We start from the raw sequence: 12662 nt of genomic DNA, 5'->3' as shown, positions 1-12662 counted from the left end.
TCCCCGTCTGTGATGCAAGTTCATTGTCCCTGGTTGATAAGATTCCAGGGGAGGGGATTCATGACAATTGAGTTCCTTTTGGAGGATCCCTTGATCTGTCTTAGGCAGATAAGCAGAGCTCAGAGAAAGCCTCTGCCTGCATCTGTTTTTCCCCAAGTGACATCAGTTCAAAGTAATGAATATGTCAAAGCATCATAGTTTGGGGTGGCATTTCTGAACTCCCATTGTGTATTTTTGGTGATAGCTTGATATATCATTCAAATTACCATAAAACCCACACTTTTAAAGTGTGAGTGGCTTTTAGTATATTCACAGTGTGCATCCAGTATCACTATTGAATTCCAGGACACTGTTATCACCCCAGAAAGAAACCCCACACCCGTCAGCAATCACTCATTGTTTCTCCCCTCCTCCCAGCCTCTGGCAACTACTAATCTCTTTATTGTCATTATAGATTTGTCTATTCTGGACATTTAATATAAATGAAATCATACATATGGAGGTCCATATACCATGCAGCTAAATGCTGGAAAATTTTAAGTCAGCTTAGCAAACTGTTCAATACGATGTTTTATCCTCCTACCTTGACAAATATACTATTATGAAGAAGGTCAGACTCCAATTTGGAATTCTCAGACTTCTCAAAATTCTGTTGTGGATGTGGCAGTGCAAAGAGATCCAGCCCCAACCCTCAGCCCACAACCCATCTCGTCTCACTCCAGGTTCTCTCTTCCCACACCATATAGGGCTTTGTGCATGTGTGTGGACACCCAGCCCACAAACTCAAGCTGTAGTCACCCAACTCACCTGTGATCTGTCATTTCCTAATAGACCTATAGGGAGGACAGACCCCAGGAAGAGACCTGCTCAGGTGTGGAAACAGGCTTGGGGTTGCATCAGCAGGGAATTCAGAGTCCTGGGCACCACAGCATGGTCAGGAGAGGTGCAATGACCCCTTAGCTCCATGGACTTTTCATACCTGGCTTAGGATGTGGCCACAGTAGAGAGCCCAGAGCAGGGGCTTCTCTTGCCAGGGTCTAAAGGGCTGATGATACTGTAAACAACCCTGCTGAATTTCCTAAATCAATAGAAATGACCACTGACTTCCAACAGTTGGGTTTAGCTTTAAATCTCTAAATCCTGGTAGAGGCTGTTTGAACTGTAGCTGTAGTTATGAAGGGCAGAATATGGCATTGAGTGTACTTGCGAAGAAGTTATTATTCCTAACTACGGCTCTAATGGTATTATGAAACACATCATAACATAGGCACACAAAACCTGGTTGCATAGGTAACAGGCAAAGTTGGAACTTGCAATTTCATTGCAGCTGCAATGGAGCAGTGGATTCTGAGGGACTGTAAAACATAATCCAGGTTTTGATGATTGTATGACTATAAAAATTTATTAAAAAGCATTGAATTGGCCAGGCGCGGTGGCTCATGCCTGAAATCCCAGCACTTTTGGAGGCCGAGGTGGGTGGATCACAAGGTCAGGAGTTCGAGACCAGCCTGACCCACATAGGGAAACCCCGTCTCTACTAAAAATACAAAAATTAGCCTGGTATGGTGGTGTACACCTGTAATCCCAGCTACTCAGGAGGCTGAGGCAGGAAAATCACTTGAACCTGGGAGGTGGAGGTTGCAGTGAGCTGAGATCATGCTACTGCACTCCAGCCTGGGCAACAGAGTGAGACTCTGTCTCAAAAAAAAAAAAAAAAAAAGCATTGAATTACACACTTTGAATAGGTGAATTATATAGTACTGTAAACAAAAAATAAAATTCTAAGCCCCCGCCCCACCCCCACAAGCATCTGAATGGACCCCTCCTCTCAACCAAGGGCATTCCGAAGTTAATCTGAAAAACTAGTTCAGGCCATGATGGGACAGGGGAGCTGGACATGCCTCATTATACTCTCCTCGCTTTTGGAATTACGGATAGACTAAACTCTTTAAATCTGATAAGAAACATTTATTATCTATTCTCTCAGAAGCCTGCTACCTGGAGGTTTCATGTGCATGATAAAACCTCAGTCTCTACAAACCGTTATTGTAAACCAGACATTCCTTTCTATTGATAATAACTCTGAACCAATTGCCAATCAGAAAATCTTTGAATTTGCCTATGTCTTGGAAGCCCCTATTTAAAACTGTCCCACCTTTCCAGACCCAACCCATGTATAGCTTACCTGTATTGGTTGATACCTTATGTCTCCCTAAAAATATATAAAACCAAGTTGTAGCCTGACCACCTTGGGCTCATGTTCTCAGATCTCCCGAGGGCTGTGTTACAGGCCACTGGTCACTCATATTTGGCTCAGAATAAATCTCTTCAAGTATTTTACAGAGTTTGACTCTTTTTGTTAACAGTAAGTAAATTGTATCTTGCTAAATCTGGTTTTGTTCGTTTGTTTATTTTAACGATAATCCAGCCCAGAGCTTAGAGTGCTGCTCTGGAGTCTCTGTTTCTCCAATTCAGCCTTGATACACAGTGATACTGACCCTAGGTCCTTAGAAATCACTGTAGAAATCATGTCTCTGTCATTGACCAGGGCCATGAGTTGCTGAAGGAATGCCAAGGCACTAAGTGTTGGCATTTCCTGCTAGGGTTGATTTTCCTTAAGGAAAAAAAAAATCTCATGAAAAGAAGAATCCTCCACTCTCTGCTGCAGAGCCACAGTAAATCTATTCATTGGCTCTGTTTGAGGGCTGTTAGTTTTTTCTGTTTTTGTGTGCTAGGTTTACAAATATTCTGCCTTACCAAAAAACCAAAAGAATGTTTTGTTTTTTCTTGACAGAGATTGTTCCTTCTGAAAAAAGAGAAGGCTTTAAAAACCATATTTTGGCTGGGTACAGTAGCTTACACCTATAATCCCAGCACTTCAAGAGGCCAGAGGTGGGAAGATTGCTTGAGCTCAGGATCTCAAGAACCAGCCTGGGCAACATAGTGAGATCCCAGCTCTACAAAAAATAAAAAATTATCTGGGTGCAGTGGTGTGCCACCTATAGTCCTAGCTACTCTGGAGGCTGAGGTGGGAGAATCCTTGAGCCCAGTTCGAGGCAGCAGAGAACTATGATCACACCACTACACTCCAGCCTGGATGACAGAGCAAGCCCCTGTCTCAAAAATAAAGCCCAAATATTTTTCTGCTCCCTCTTAAGTGAACTATATGAAATCATGGGGAAGGATTACTGATGGCTTGTTCCAAGCAAGAACAAGAATGACTCCTGGACCAAGCATTTGAAAATATACTCCTTAAAGAAATACATTTTTTTCAAGCCAGGTGACATGGCGTGCACTTGTAGTCCCAGCTACGCAGGAAGCTGAGGCAGGAGCATCCGTTGAGCCCCGGAGTTCAAGGCTATAGTACACCATAATCATGCCTGTGAACAATGACTGCACTACAATCTGGGCAACATAGTGAGATCCCCTCTCTAAAAAAAAGAAAAGAGAAAAAAAGACTTTTTTTTTTTTTTTTTTTTTTGAGATGGAGTCTCACTCTGTCGCCCAGGCTGGAGTGCAGTGGTGCGATCTCGGCTCACTGCGACCTCCGGCCACCTCTGCCTCCCGGGTTCAAGCAATTCTCCTGCCTCAGCCTCCCGAGTGGCTGGGATTCCAGGCGCCTGCCACCATACTCTGCTCATTTTTTTTGTATTTTTAGTAGAGACGGGGTTTCACCATGTTGGTCAGGCTGGTCTTGAGCCCCTGACCTCGTGATGCACACCCCTTGGCCTCCCAACGTGCTGGGATTACAGGCGTGAGCCACCACGCCTGGCCAAAAAAAAGACATTTTTTCAATCATTTTAAAATAGCATTTTCTCTTATTACAAAACTACTTCATGTTCGCTGTGGAAATTTGGAAAGGTACTGAGAAGTAAAATCAAGAAAGTGTAAATCATCTATAAAATTTATAACCAAGAAACAACACCTGTTAACATTTTGGTGCTTTTTAAAAAATGATTTAACAAGTGCTAAGGGATAACCATGTTGTGGCTCAACTATGAGTACGTTGGCAGACGAGACAGCTACAGGTGATAATTGTTGAAGCTATATGATGAGTACATGGGCATTTATTGTACTATTCTATTTTTGTGTAGAAATTTTCTGTAATCTAAAATTAAAAAGAAATTTATTTGAAAATTCCCAAATTCGGCCAGGCACGGTGGCTCACACCTGTAATCCCAGCACTTTGGGAGGCTGAGGCGGGCAGATCACGAGGTCAGGAGATCGAGACCATCCTAGCCAACATGGTGAAACCCCGTCTCTACTAAACATACAAAAAATTATCCAGGCGTGGTGGTGGACACCTGTAGCCCTAGCTGCTGGGGAGGCTGAGCCAGGAGAATGGCATAAACCCGGGAGGCAGAGCTTGCAGTGAGCCGAGATCTGGCCACTGCACTCCGCTCTGGGTGACAGAGCGAGACTCTGTCTCAGAAAAAAAAAAAAAAAAAAGAAAATTCCCAAATTCTTCTTTATGGCCGAAGTTTAACTGAAATGAGTTAAAGATATGGGAGTCAATATTTATTTCAATATGAAAGGTAACTTATCTTTTTTTCTTTTCTTTTCTTTTTTTTTTTGAGACAGGGTCTTGCTCTGTCACCCAGGCTAGAGTGCAGTAGTGCAACCATGGCTCACTGTACCCTCAACCTCCTGGGCTCAATCGATCCTCCCACCTCAGCCTCCCTAGTAGGTAGAACTACAGGCATGTGCCAGCATGCCTGGCTAATTTTTAAATTTTTTTTGTAGAGATGAGGTCTCCCTATTTTGCCCAGACTGGTCTCAATCTCCTGGCCCAAACAATCCTCCTGCCTCAGCCTCCCAGAGTGCTGGGATTACAAGCCTGAGCCACTACGTCCTTCCTGGTAACTTATCTTCATAGCAGTTAAAACGAAGTAGCTTTGTTGGGCTGGGCACAGTGGCTCACGCCTGTAATCCCAGCACTTGGAACGCTGAGGTGGGCAGATCACTTAAGGCCAGGAGTTCGAGACCAGCCTGGCCAACATGGTGAAACCCCGTCTCTACTAAAAATACAAAAATTAGCTGGGCATGGTGGTGTGTGCCTGTAATCCCAGCTACTCAGGAGGCTGATGCAGGAGAATCGCTTGAGTCCGGGAGGTAGAGGTTGCAGTGAGCTGAGATTGCACCACTGTGCTCCAGTCTGGGTGACAGAGACCCCATCTCAAAAATAAACAAGTAAAAACAAAAAAACTAAGTGGCTTTGTGTGAGGATACTATAAAAAATAATTTTCAACTTGTAATTGCTAGTGTAACCATTTATTTGGCAGAAAGATGATTGAGAAATCAGAAAGCAATATAAACATAAAAGGATGCTAACGGGAAAACATCAGGTGTTCCAATGCAGGGAGCCCTGTAAGGAGGGCCCCTCTATGTCAGCTAGCTTCTGAGGTGCCAGGCCCTGTTGTGTTGTGTGGTTCACTTCCTCCTCTAGTGCTGAAGGCAGCTGCTAGCAAGAACTGAAGGTGACATAGGGTTGTATGCCTTGGAGTCAGCAAGACCCAGATTTGAATCCTGCCTCTGCTGCCTCCAATGTGTGCTAACCTGAGTTTCAGTGTTCTCCTCTGTAAGTCGAGGTAATTAAATTTACCTCACTGATTTTCTTAAGACTCACCAGATACATAAGCATGAAGCAGTATAATGTAAGCAATCAACATTCTTATCTCTTTCAGTTTCTGCTGAGTGGCTTCGCTGGGTGGTTCTGGCGCAGAGTCTCGGTGAGGTCACAGTTAATTGGGGCTGCAGTCATGTGATGCCTTGAGTGGGGCTGAAGGCTCCCCTTCCCACTGGCTCACCCACATGCTGGGCAGGTTAGTGCTGGCCATTGGTGGGAAGGTTTAGTTACTTGCCACATGGACCCCTCTCTAGGGCTACTTGTGTGTCCACCCAACATAACAGTTGGCTTCCCCAAAGCAAGGGATCCAAGAGAGAGCAAGGAGAAAACCACAGCGTTGTTTTATGACCTAGTCTTGAAAGTCACACTGTTATTTTGACAGTATCCTATTGATTACACAGATCTGTGCTGTTTAGTGTGGAAGGGTGCACAAAGGTACAAATACCTGGGGGTAAAACCCACTGGGAGCCAGCTGGTTACCACATCAGGCCATCATCACCAAGTTAACCCCACCTCTGGATTTCTACATCCCCATTTTCTGTGCTCTCAGATATGTTACTGGAAGAAGGGTTGCAGCCTCATTTTAACACCACCAAAACAAAGTTTGTAAATAATCCTCTGAGAGGAATATGGCCCTTCTCCAACTCTAAAAGTATACCTGCAATTCCTTCCCTTGCCAGTACAGTACTCCCGGAGGCACTTGCAGTGATGCAGGTTCGAGCTAGGGAAATCCCTGATGCCTGCCCCCCACTGCAGCTTTCCCCTATTTGTCTGACCTTTGATTAATGCCTCTCTCGACTCCCATATCTCCTGTAGAACACCTGTTTGGCATGGACTTTGGACATTCCAAATGTCCAAATTTGACTCAACTCTCTGATGTTTATGTACTTTTCATTTCTATGACTTAGCATAGCTGACTCATTGCAGCCTGTGTGTTTTCTGCTTCCCTCTCTGATCGGTGGTTCAACAAGTTCATATGGCTCAATGTCACCCTAACATGCCCTAGCAACTTCAGCTTTGCACTCTCCTCAGATCTATTTCATTGAAACTTTCACAAATACCCAGATCTTCTAGTAAAATACCAACAAACAATAATAATAATAAACAAAAACAAAAAAATCAAAACAAGGGCAAGTATCAATTGAACAAAAAAAAATTCTCCCTCTCATTACCTGAACAATCTTTTCCCTCTCTTCTCCTCCCCTCCCATTCCCTTGCCTTCTCTGTCAATCCTCTAAAATGAATGTTCTGTACTCAATTGTTTTATTTCTTTACTTCACACACTTTGATTTCCAACTTCAGCATTCTGAGAGAACTGCTCTGTCAAGTGAGCTGGAATAATATGAGAATGTATACAGGAGAATTTATTGATATAAGGGCACATCTCAGGATACGAGGTTGAGCATCCTGGCAAGAACCAGGGGACGGGCCGGGCGCAGTGGCTCACGCCTGTAATCCCAGCACTTTGGGAGGCCGAGGCGGCCAGATCATGAGGTCAGGAGATCGAGACCATCCTGGCTAACACGATGAAACCCCGTCTCTACCAAAAATACAAAAAAATTAACCGGGCGTGGTGGCGGGTGCCTGTAGTCCCAGCTACTCAGGAGGCTGAGGCAGGAGAATGGCGTGAACCCGGGAGGCAGAGTTTTCAGTGAGCCCAGACCACGCCACTGCACTCCAGCCTGGGTGACAGAGCGAGACTCTGTCTCAAAAAAAAAAAAGAACCAGGAGATGGTACAAAATTGCTGCTAGGGTGGCTCCCTGAATCCTGGAGAAGTGCTGGTTCATGAAGAGTGAGTCTGAAGTGCCTAACTTGCTATGTCAGGCAGCAGAGGAAAGGATTAAAAGTCTCAGGAAAGGGGACATGCTGAAACAGATGTAAGGTTAGGCCAGAACACCCACCAGGGGATTATGTCCCATAGGATGGCTCAAGGAGCCATATTCATCAAGGCCATAGGGAACGCATTGGTGAGAGGGACAGCAACATCGCTAGTAAGTTCAGTGGTGCTTTCCCCAGTAGAACATAGTTGATGGAAGGAGGGGCTGTCCTGGAACTTGGCTCACTGACAGCAATGAAGATGATGGGACCCTGATGCACTAGACTCCAGAATGATGGCACTTAAGGGCGGAACCACCAAATCAGAGTGGCAGCTAACAGAATCTGACTTTTCGGGAGTTGTAGGGATTGTAAATAGCACACAGTTTCTCTAGGAAGAACATAGACTCATGGGGAGTCAAAAAGTCCAAATGGCCCTCAACATATGATTTTTCTGCCTCACCATGTTGTGCATTCAGTAGAAACTGCACTTCGAATTTTGAACTTTGATCTCTTCCCAGGCTAAGGATATGCCATATGATGCCCTCTTGTGATGCTGGGCAGTGGCAGCAAGCCATAGCTCCCAGTCAGCCACGTGATGACAAGAGTAAACAACTGATACTGTACAGTGTAGTGAATTCAAAAATTACATGATGAGATATTCAGAACCTTATTATACACTAGGCTTTGTGTTTGATGATTTTGCTCAACTGTAGGCTAATGTAATTGTTCTGAGCACATTTAATGTAGCTTAGGCTAAGCTATGATATTTGGTAGGTTAGGTGTATTAAATAGATTTGTTTGTTTGTTTGTTTGTTTTCTTTGAGACTGAGTCTTGCTCTGTCACCCAGGCTGGAGGGCAGTGGGGTGATCTAGGCTCACTGCAACCTCCGCCTCCCAGTTCAAGCAATTCTCCTGCCTCAGCCTCCCGAATACCTGGGATTACAGGTGTGAGCCGCCATGCCTGGCTAATTTTTGTTATTTTTTTTTAGGAGAGGTGGGGTTTCATCATGTTGGCCAGGCTGGTCTTAAATTCCTGACCTCAAGTGATCTGCCTGCCTCAGCCTCCCAAAGTGCTGGGATTACAGGCGTAAGCCACTGTGCCTGGCCTAAATACATTGTTTACTTACAGTATATTCAATGTATGATGGATTTGTTGGGACATAACTCCATTGTAAGTCAAGGAGCATCTGTCCTGCTTCATATGTATAATCTAAAATAAAAGAATTAATAAGCAGGACAATGAGAAAACATTTCCTTGCCTGGTTTCCATTCCTGAACCAATGTTCAGACTCAGAACCCACTGAGTGAAGTGGTGGCCAAGTCACCAAGATGAAGGACCTGTAACACCATGGCAAGAACGTATTGTCACAGTTCCTCTGATTCTTCCCCTAAAGAGATCTACAATATTTATTCCAGTGACGGAACACTGGGGATAGGAGAATATGCAGACATTTTGGTGACTGTTGGGTACAAGGTCAGAGGTCAACTGATGCCCAGAGAACTGGAGCATTCTCATCACTTCCATGTTAGAGTGGGAGCAAATGGAGTCCTGACTAGGTCCAGCTTACAGTGCGTTCCCTGGGTCCATGAACCCACCAATCGTCCTCCTAATCCCCAAATATGTGGTTGGGATTGCCACACTTGGGAATTGGGTTAACTCTCACATCCTGGTTTTGTAGAGTGGGAGCTATCACAGTAGGGAAGGCTAAGTGGAAGTATCTGAAACTGTCCTCCACCCCAGCCAATGTAGTAACTACAAAATAGCCTTGCAGTCTAGGATGAGGAGGATGGCAGATATTAGTGCCACTCTTAAATATCTAAAGGATGAAGAAGCATGGTCCCTATCATATTTCTGTTTAATTTGCCAGTGTGGACCCTGCAGCAATGGGATGGTTCCTAGAGAATGACTTCAGACTACTGCAAGGAAGTAGTAGCTCTGTACTGGATATAGCATCTTTGCCAGAGCAGATTTATGCAGTTTGAAGTGGTTTGAGGCCATTGATCTGGTGAATGCATTCTTTTCTATTGCAATCAAGAAAGAGGATCAGAAAGAGTTCATATTCATACTGAATTCATAGCAACAAGCCTTTACAGTTTTGCCACAGGGCTATGTTCCTTTCAGTCCTCTGCCATAATCTGGTCCAAAGAGAACTGGAGCATTTGGACATCTCATGTAACATCGTATTGATCTGTCACATCGAGGATGTCATGCTGCTCAGGCAGGATGAGAAAGAGGTGAAGAGCATGGTAGAGGCCTTGGTATGACACATGTGCTCCTGAGAGTGGGAAATAAATCCTACAAAGATAGGGTAACCTGCCACTTCACTAACGATTTGAAAGGTCCAATTGTCGCCAGTGTGTTGGGACATTCCTTCCAAGGCAAAACAAAAGTTGTTGCCTCATTTATACTTATTGGAAAGAAGGAAGCACAAAGTCTGTTAGGAATCTTTGGGTTCTCGACAAAACACATTTCACACCTAAGAATACTGCTGCTGCACATACACTGGGTTACACAGAGGTTGCCAGCTTTGAGTGGGGCTCAGAACAGGAAAGAGCTCTCCAGGCTGTGATACAAGCAGCTGTTTTGCTTGGACCATAAAATCTGGCACAGTTTCTTATGTTGGATATGTCAGTGATGGAAAAAGATGTAGTATGGCATTTATGGTAAGTCCCAATAGAGGAATCACAATGCAGACTCCTTGGATAGTGTAACAAGGTCATGCCAACTGCAGTGAAGGATTACACTCCTTTCAGAAAACAGCTCCTAGCTTCTACTGGGCCCTGGTGGAGACACCAAGTGATCATGGATTCAAAACTGGCTGCCGTCAGCTATGTCCTGTTAGATACACCAGGTGATAAGGTCAGGCAGGGTCACTATCAAAGCCATCATAGGGTAAAACTGGTACATCTGGGACTGAACACAAGTGGGACCAGAGGGCACATGCACACGCAAGCTGCATGAGCCCAGATTTCCATGTCACTCACTACAGTCGCACCAGCACCCCTCCCCCAGCCTCACCTGTGGTCATGTGAGGGGGTCCCATTCAACCAGCTAAAGGAGGAGGGAAAAAGACCAAGTTTGGGTTAATGATGGGCTAGCTTAATATGTGGGTACAAGCTGAAAATGCATGGCAGCTATATTACAGTCTCACTCAGGGAAGGCCTTGAAAACCAGTGGTAAGGGAAAATCTCCCCAGCGGGAGGAGCTTTGAGAGTGTACCTAGTCATCACTTCGTATGGAAGGAGTATGGCCTAGGGTTAGAACATACATGGATTCCTGGGCAGTGATGGTGGCCTGGCTGGGAGTTTGGGAGCCTAAGAGTAAAAGGAAGAATATGAATAGATGTATGGAAGTGGGCAGTTCATATTACATTAAGACCCACAAAAGATATGCCAACTTCACAAAATAACTAGGCCAGTTAATATTGGCCAGGCTTAGTGAGAGGCCCCCTCCCCCACTGCTGCACAGAGAGGCCATGGTGGCCAAGATGGAAGTGATGCAAGAACCTAACAGCATAGATTATCGTTTGCCGAAATGAACATAGCTCCTGCCGTCTCTGAATGTCCGATCTGCCAGCCAAAAAGACCAACGCTAAGCTCTATTCCTAAAGGAGACCAATAGACTACTTGGTGACCAGCAGACTGCATCGGGCCCCTTTTGTCCTGGCAGAACCAGTGGTGGTTCTCACAGAAAGAAGCAGTTATTCTGGATTTGGGGTTGCCCTTCCTCCCTGCAGAGCCTCAGTAGTAGCACTCTTTTTTTTTTTAGACGGAGTTTCACTCTTGTTGCCCAGGCTGGAGTACAATAGTGCGATCTCAGCTCACTGCAACCTCTGCCTTCTGGGTTCAAGCGATTCTCCTGCTTCAGCCTCCCAAATAGCTAGGATTACAGGCGTGTGCTACCACACCCAGCTAATTTTGTATTTTTAGTAGAGACAGGGTTTCACCATGATGGTCAGGCTGGTCTGGAACTCCTGAACTCAAGTGATCCACCTGCCTTGGCCTCCCAAAGTGATGAGATTACAGGTGTGAGCCACCGTGCCTGGCCAGTAGCACCACTTTCTGGAGCCTTAAAGATTGCCCGATCCACAGACATGGAATCACACTTAACATAGCATCTTATCAGGTGAATCTTTTCATGGCAAAGAAAGTGGAGGGTATGAACCCATGAACATGGTATCCATGGTCCTATCACACACTTCACCACTCAGTAGCTATAGGATAAAGTATTGGAATGGCCAGTTAAAGATGGAGTCAAAGCACCAGCATGGAGATGATACCCTACAATGATGACATAGACTCCAGAACATTGTGGTATATGCCTTGAATCGGTCAAGTTAGTATGGTACTGTGTCCATACTTGAGTCTGGAAAGAATGGGTAAGCCTGAGTGGCCCTACTTAGTATAATTCCAATGACCCCTTGCAATTTCCTCTCCTGAAATGCTGGGCTCTGCAGAGTTAGAGGTCCTGGTTCCCCAAAGGGGCACACTCTTGCCTGGAGATACAGCAGAGATCCCACTGGAATACAGTGATGGCTGTCACCAGGTACTTTGGCCTCCTAATGGTCAGAGACTAGCAAGTAAGAAAGGGAATGGCCATCTTATCCGAGGTAACTGTTGCTGGTCACCAGGAGGTGTGGCTGTTGTTACACAATGTGGGCAGGTGGAATATGTATGGAATTCTGGTGACCTATTTTGGTGCCTCTTGGTAATCCTTTGCCCAGCTGGGCCTGAGATGTGCTCAGACCACTTACAAATAGGGCACCTGACCAGATTAAGCTACTGAGAGCAGCTGAGTGGTGGCCAAGGGTGAGAGGGATTGGAATGGATAGTGGTGGAGGGATATGATGAGGACCAGACCACCAGCTGTGGTCTTGAGACCAACTACAGTGACAAGGACTATAGTTCATTCCATTAATTTCCCTCTTGTAAGCTTCCTTGTAGGAAGAGCGACTCTGAAAAGCCTGTTCCCTAAATACAAATGGATAAAGAAAGCCATGTGGTACAAAGGGTGGACTACAGCTGACACAGTGTGGCACTCAGGTCAAGCTTGCAGCCCAGCTTTGAGAAGCATGTTTAGCTGAAATCCTCCAGCTTTAGCTCTTTCAAGATCTGCCCCAGCATTAGAGCTGAAGTCATCCACTTCTCCGGTGGCCCCCACCAGTGGCTGAGCAAGGCAGTACAAGGGCCTAGCCTTTTCTGTCCAAAGCTGGACTC

This window comes from Nomascus leucogenys, chromosome 13 (assembly GCF_006542625.1).
Source record: "Nomascus leucogenys isolate Asia chromosome 13, Asia_NLE_v1, whole genome shotgun sequence".
Lineage (NCBI taxonomy): Eukaryota > Metazoa > Chordata > Mammalia > Primates > Hylobatidae > Nomascus > Nomascus leucogenys.
Note: the sequence above shows the minus strand (reverse complement) of the source record.